The sequence below is a fragment of the Pituophis catenifer genome, unplaced genomic scaffold (assembly GCF_029215685.1).
Source record: "Pituophis catenifer annectens isolate HBS135680 unplaced genomic scaffold, rPitCat1.0.hap2 SCAF_315, whole genome shotgun sequence".
Lineage (NCBI taxonomy): Eukaryota > Metazoa > Chordata > Lepidosauria > Squamata > Colubridae > Pituophis > Pituophis catenifer.
The window spans coordinates 28,273-34,277 of NW_027257195.1; positions in this window are offsets into that span (position 1 = coordinate 28,273).

Sequence of the window (6,005 nt, forward strand, 5' to 3'; positions counted from 1 at the left end):
ATATGGAACTGATAAATGCATTGCAGGCTCTTTGCACCTGGCTGGTTAGCATGGGTTTCATTATTTTACATTTAATCTTATGTTTTTATGTATGAAATGTAGTCCTATTTCAAGAAAAAATCCTTGAAAGTATGTGGACAGTTGGTTTGTAACCAATTAACTAATAAAATAGAACATGCTGGACAACTTGAGGATTTTTATGCCTCAGTCGGCAAGGCAAAGTGAAATTTAAACATCCTGGATTGGTTCCTAAATTGATGTAGCCTCACTGGTCATCATACCAAACTGGATCAATAGTTATTCTATTAAGGTTAAATCTGTAAAATACAATAAGCCACGGTGGCGCAGTGGTTAGAGTACTGTACTGCAGGCTATTTCTGCTGACTACCGGCTGCCTGCAATTTGGCAGTTTGAATCTCACCAGGCTCAAGATTGACTCAGCCTTCCATCCTTCCGAGGTGGGAAAAATGAGGACCGAGATTGTTGGGCGCAATATGCTGACTCTGTAAACCGCTCAGAGAGGGCTGTAAAAGCACTGTAAAGTGGTATATAGGTCTAAGTGCTATTGCTATTCCAGAGTGGTAAATAATGACGAGTTGGCTATAGGACTATGTCTGTGGCCTTTTTCATCATTTGTCTGTTTCATCTTCCTCTGATGATCTCAAAATTCATCCTGAAGCAGAACCCTCATAATTCAAGTTCTGTAACTAGCTGCACATCCTGCTTTCAAGTCTAGGAACTGAATTGAATTCTTAAGGCTGATCTGCAGAAAATAGCAAACGAATGGAATAGCTTCTGGGTGCTCCATCACTGAAGGCTTTCAAAATGGACAACCATTTGACTGAAATGATATAGGGCCTCCTGCTTGAGCAGGGGGTTGGACTTGAAGAACTCTGAGGTTCCTTCCAACACTCTATTATTCTATGTTCTATGAATGCCTCTAAGAGGGATTACAGCAGGGGTGAAATTTACTTACCTTCCCTACCGGTTCACTAATGTGCGTGCACCGCGCAATCGTTCGCTCCGCTTGTGCACGCTGTCATCTGCGCATACGCAAAGCCTTCCATGCATGCACAGAATCTTAAAATATCACAAAATGATGTCATGACGTCCGCGTGGGTGGGTAGAGCCTCCCACAGCCACCACTATTGATTCGCCCGAGCCGGATTGAACCGGCTGGATTTCACCCCTGGATTACGGACTAGAAATACCAAGGCAAAATGATGCCCAAAGTACACCATGTCTCTTTTCCATTTTAGTTATGAAATGTATATGTTTCTGAGCAAAAAAATCTGAGAAGCTTGCCATGTTGATTCTACGTGCTTTCTCAGTTCTCTGTCAAATTCTGAACCAAGGCCCTGTGAATGTGTTTAAACCTGTGTCCTAAGTAATTTATGTCATTAAGATCTTTTGCCCCACTGCCAAGTACCACAACAGTGTACAAAACACCATCCTAAAGTCTAATGGAAAAATTGTTTGTGCACTGTTTATCCAATAATAACTAAAAAAGATGTACATTTCCTGAAAAAGGAAAAGCTAAGCAATGCCGATAGGCATTTTTTTTCATATCAGTTTTCTCTCTCACTTTTGTTTAGAATCTGTTGGATCCATATGATTCTTTTCAAATGTTTCGAACTGTTTGCACTTTGGTGTAGATGTCTCAGTGCTTTGATTTTTCTATTGATCATGCTCCAACAGAGTCATGGTTAAGGGCAGCAAAAGCTCACTCTGATTGGGCAATTGGGATTGGAGAAGATTATACATGACCCTGAATTCACCCATTCCCTTAACCACATTGTGATTGCCTGTCAGCATTAATCCTAGTTCATCATAGCCAGTATTTCTTTTAGCTAACTATGGTGATCAGGTGGGTGAAAAGCTACACTTACCCTGCTTTATGTATATAAATCTCTCTCTTTCTTTCTCTCTCTCTCTCTCTCTCTCTCTCTCTCTCTCTCTCTCTCTCTCTCTCTCTCTGTGTGTGTGTGTGTGTGTGTGTGTGTGTGTGTGTGTGTAATGATTTCGGCCTACCCATTTGATCTTGCCTTGTTTTGATCTGACACAGAGCGAAGCTCTGCAGCCTCTTGTAGTCTTGATCATTGTTTTCCTGTGCTTTTTGCAGTTACGGATCCGAGACCTTGAAGGAGCTTTGCAAGTGGAGAAGGCCAGCCAAGCAGAAGCAATCTCTGACTTGGAAATGTTCAAAGGCAAATTTAGAGAGGTGGAAAATGCCTATGAAAGAGAGAAGCGTAATGCTCACGACAGCTTGGAAAAATTCAGCACGTGAGTGTGGCTTCTTTCTTGACTGAGAATTGGTATTTCTTGAGGGGAAAGATTGACACAGTCCACAAAATACTCATCTGCCCCCATGGGTCACACAGCACAGAACAGATGGTAACTTTAAGTGGGTGATGTGATATGGAGTTAATGGAGTTGCTGTGTGATTTGGCTTCTGTGTGGTCATTTTTACGATCCTAAAAGAATTCCGTGCCTATGGGTCCCTTTGAAAACTTAGGCTGCAATATTTTTGCCAAGTGTTTTGGTTCAACTAGAAGATTGTTCAGTGCTTAAAGCACTGATGGCTAACCTTTTCCGGACTGAATGCCCAAAGCGCGCATGTGCGCCTGAACCCCCAAAATGCAATGTGCATGTGCTCCCATGTGTGTGCCCCCATGCATGCACCCCCGTGTATGCATGCACGGCTCCCCGCACATGCTTCGCGCATGCATGGCAGAGATCCAACAACCAGCTGGCTGGCGAGAGGTGCGCGCGCATGCGCAGCAGAACTGAACTGGGGTGATGGCTCGTGCCCACAGAGAGAGCGCTGCGTGCCACCTGTGGCACATGTGACATAGGTTCGCCATCATGGGCTTAAAGCAGTGCTTAACAGTTTGTGAAACCTTTGGATTTTTCAATATTTCGGCATAAAGATGACAAAAATGTGATATGTTCTACACATATGTTCTAAAACAATATAAAGGGAAGCGAATTAAACAAATGAGTCAAAATATTATACTTGTTCATTTCTTTATTGAGGAAAATGATCCAAAGCTTAATTGGATTCTCTGATACATTCTCTGATATGCACCCTTTGGAATGCCTTTTGCAGTGATACTAAAATTAGATAGCACAATGTTGAGCATTTGGGGCAGTAGTTAGCTCCCTAAAAAGCAATAAATATTAGTTAAATTAATATTTGAAAATACGCAACAATTTTATTAATAAACTTTAAAGATATATCTATACTTATAGATATATAGATTTATAGTTATTCTTCATCCTAAAAAGACTATAATTGACTACTCTTGATTTAGTAAATGTGCAAAATGAGAACTCAAACCAGTGTTTAAAACATTTCCTTCATTTTCCTCCACTCCTTCCTTCCTTGCTTCCTTCCTTTCTCCCCCCTTCCCTTCCCTTCCCTTCCCTTCCCTTCCCTTCCCCTCCCCTCCTTCCTCTTCCCTCCTTCGCTTAGGAATGTTAAAATGGACCCTCTTCCTGCTTGTAGAAAGAGTTTGAGAAGGACTAAGCTAATTCATGCCAGGCCAGAACTGGGAAATATAGGAAATAAAATTGAAATAAAAAGTGCAATAATGTACATTAGAGAACATATTGAGTAAATATTTCTGAATATTCCTATCTTATTTTTTAAAAAATGGCCTCACTGCACACTAGAAGTTACCTTACAGAATTCTTTCTTTAACGTATCTGGTATTAAAAAAAATACTACCAATTCCCTCCGTGTTATTTTACTCTTATTACAAATAGCCCAGATAAAATATTTGATAGATAATATCAAACACTATTTTTTCTTACATCACTCATAAATTATTGATCAGATTGTTCTTTTCCAGGATGTTGATTTCAAGCTTCAAACAAAATATGATTTATTGATTCTTTTAGATTTCTAAGTGGATCTGTTAGTAATTTTCAGTATGTTAGTCCAGAATTGCAATATTGTTTCAATATTCTCTTAAGCGATAGATATGCATATTGTGGTAGAAATTGGGGGGGAAAACCCCATAAAAATTCTCCTTTATAAACAGTGGTGGGCTGTTGCCGGTTTGGGCGAACTGGTAGTTCCGACGATCAGCTAGCCCCGCCCACCCGCCCCCACCCTATCTTGTTCCATATTTCCTTTTTTCTGGCGTAGCTGATTCGCTCAGCACAGCTGATTTCCGTACCTCCGCTGTTCTACTTACCGGGGCCACCTTAGAAGGTAAGCAGCTGAGGTTGAAATTGCTGTATTTTGAATGCTGCACGCAAGCATGTTAGGCATGCATGCGAGCGCTCACAGAACTGGTTGTTAAACCGGTTGCAATCCACCACTGTTTTTAACTATACTCCAAATGGTTGCTGTCCTTTTATCAGCATATCCTTGGCATTTCACTACTGCAATACATCAAAGCAGTCCCACAGGTGTAGGGAGGTCTGTGTGAATTCTTTCACTAGAAGAACTCAATAGTAGCTCTGCTGGATTCATGTTAGTAACACAGAAGGATAGCAAGGCTTGATGATGGTTGCTGTTCCTCTCACTTTATAGTTCTTATTCTTGAAACAAATTTCTCTTTTCTTTGATTTTGTTTTGATATTGGAGAAACTTCAGCAGCAGAGTTTCCTACCATAGGTAGGAACAAGATGTGAGGAGAGATCTTCCCGTTAGTGAAACCCTTTCTAAACCCACTGAAAAAGAAGGACAGAACTTATTGTAAAGACTCCAGGATACTTTCATTGTAGTTGTAATTATAGCAACCCTTGGGAAAGCAATATTAAAATTTCCACATCTGATTTGTAGACAATAATACATGAACCTATATAAGATGTTTCTTGATTCCCACTTCACAGTTTGAAATTTGAGTCCCTCCACAGGTTCTCTGCCCTAATGACCAGCTGAGTAGGCGTGGCTCGGTGGTCATGTGATTGTGTGGGTGTGGCCAACTCAACATCACTCACTTCCATAGGCGCTTCGCCTTAGCTGTTACAATGTAATAAGGGTTAACCAGAGGCAGTTTCTGTAAGCAGGGCAATAAAGATTAGGCTAGAAACAACACCAGAATATTTCCTTCCTGCCTTCCTTATAGGATTAGCCCTGTAAAGTGGAAAAAACCAAAATAAGATTTCTTCCAACAACCGGTTCTCCGAACTGCTTAGAAAGTTAACAACCGGTTCTCCTGAATAGGTGCGAACTGGCTGAATCCCACCACTGTCCCTACATTTGGATTACATTTTCTCATGTTATTTTGAAATGTATTCATTGTAAAGAACATGAAATGTGCATGAACAGTTTATTACAGGTAGTCTTCGACTTATGATCACAATTGAGCCCAAAATTTCTGTTGCTGAGCGAGACAGTTTTTACGTGAGTTTTTCCGCATTTTACAATCTTTCTTGTCACAGTTGTTAATCAAATCACTGCAGTTGATAAGTAAGTCATAGGGTTGTTAAGTGAATCTGGCTTCCCCATTCACTTTGCTGTCAGAAGGTCACAAAAGGTGATCACATGACCCTAGGACACCGCAACCGTCATAAATATTGGTTCATATGAACCAATTGCCAAGCATCTGAATCTTGATCATGTGACCATGGGGATGTTGCAATGTCATAAGTGTGAAAAAATGGTCAGAAGTCACTTTTTTCAATGCCATTTAAATTTTAAATCATGGGTGTCAAAGTTGATCACATCACAGGCCAGATCGTGATGTATCGCAATGGTTTTTTGCCTTTGTGGGGCCGGGGTGGGCGTGGCCTGCGCATGACGTATCCAGCCCACGGGCCTCCAATTTGCCAGGCCTGCTTTAAACAGTCACAAATGGTTGCAAGTTGAAGACTACCTATATTTCAGATTTTATGTTTGAGCTAGCCGAATATATTTGCTGCCGTTCAATGAGTCTAAATAACCTGAATTTGATTATTCCCAGAAGATGTACTGGATTATTGAAATAGATAAAAAGTACCACATTTATTGACTTGTTGTGCCCAGTTCACCCTATAGAAAGGTAATGTTT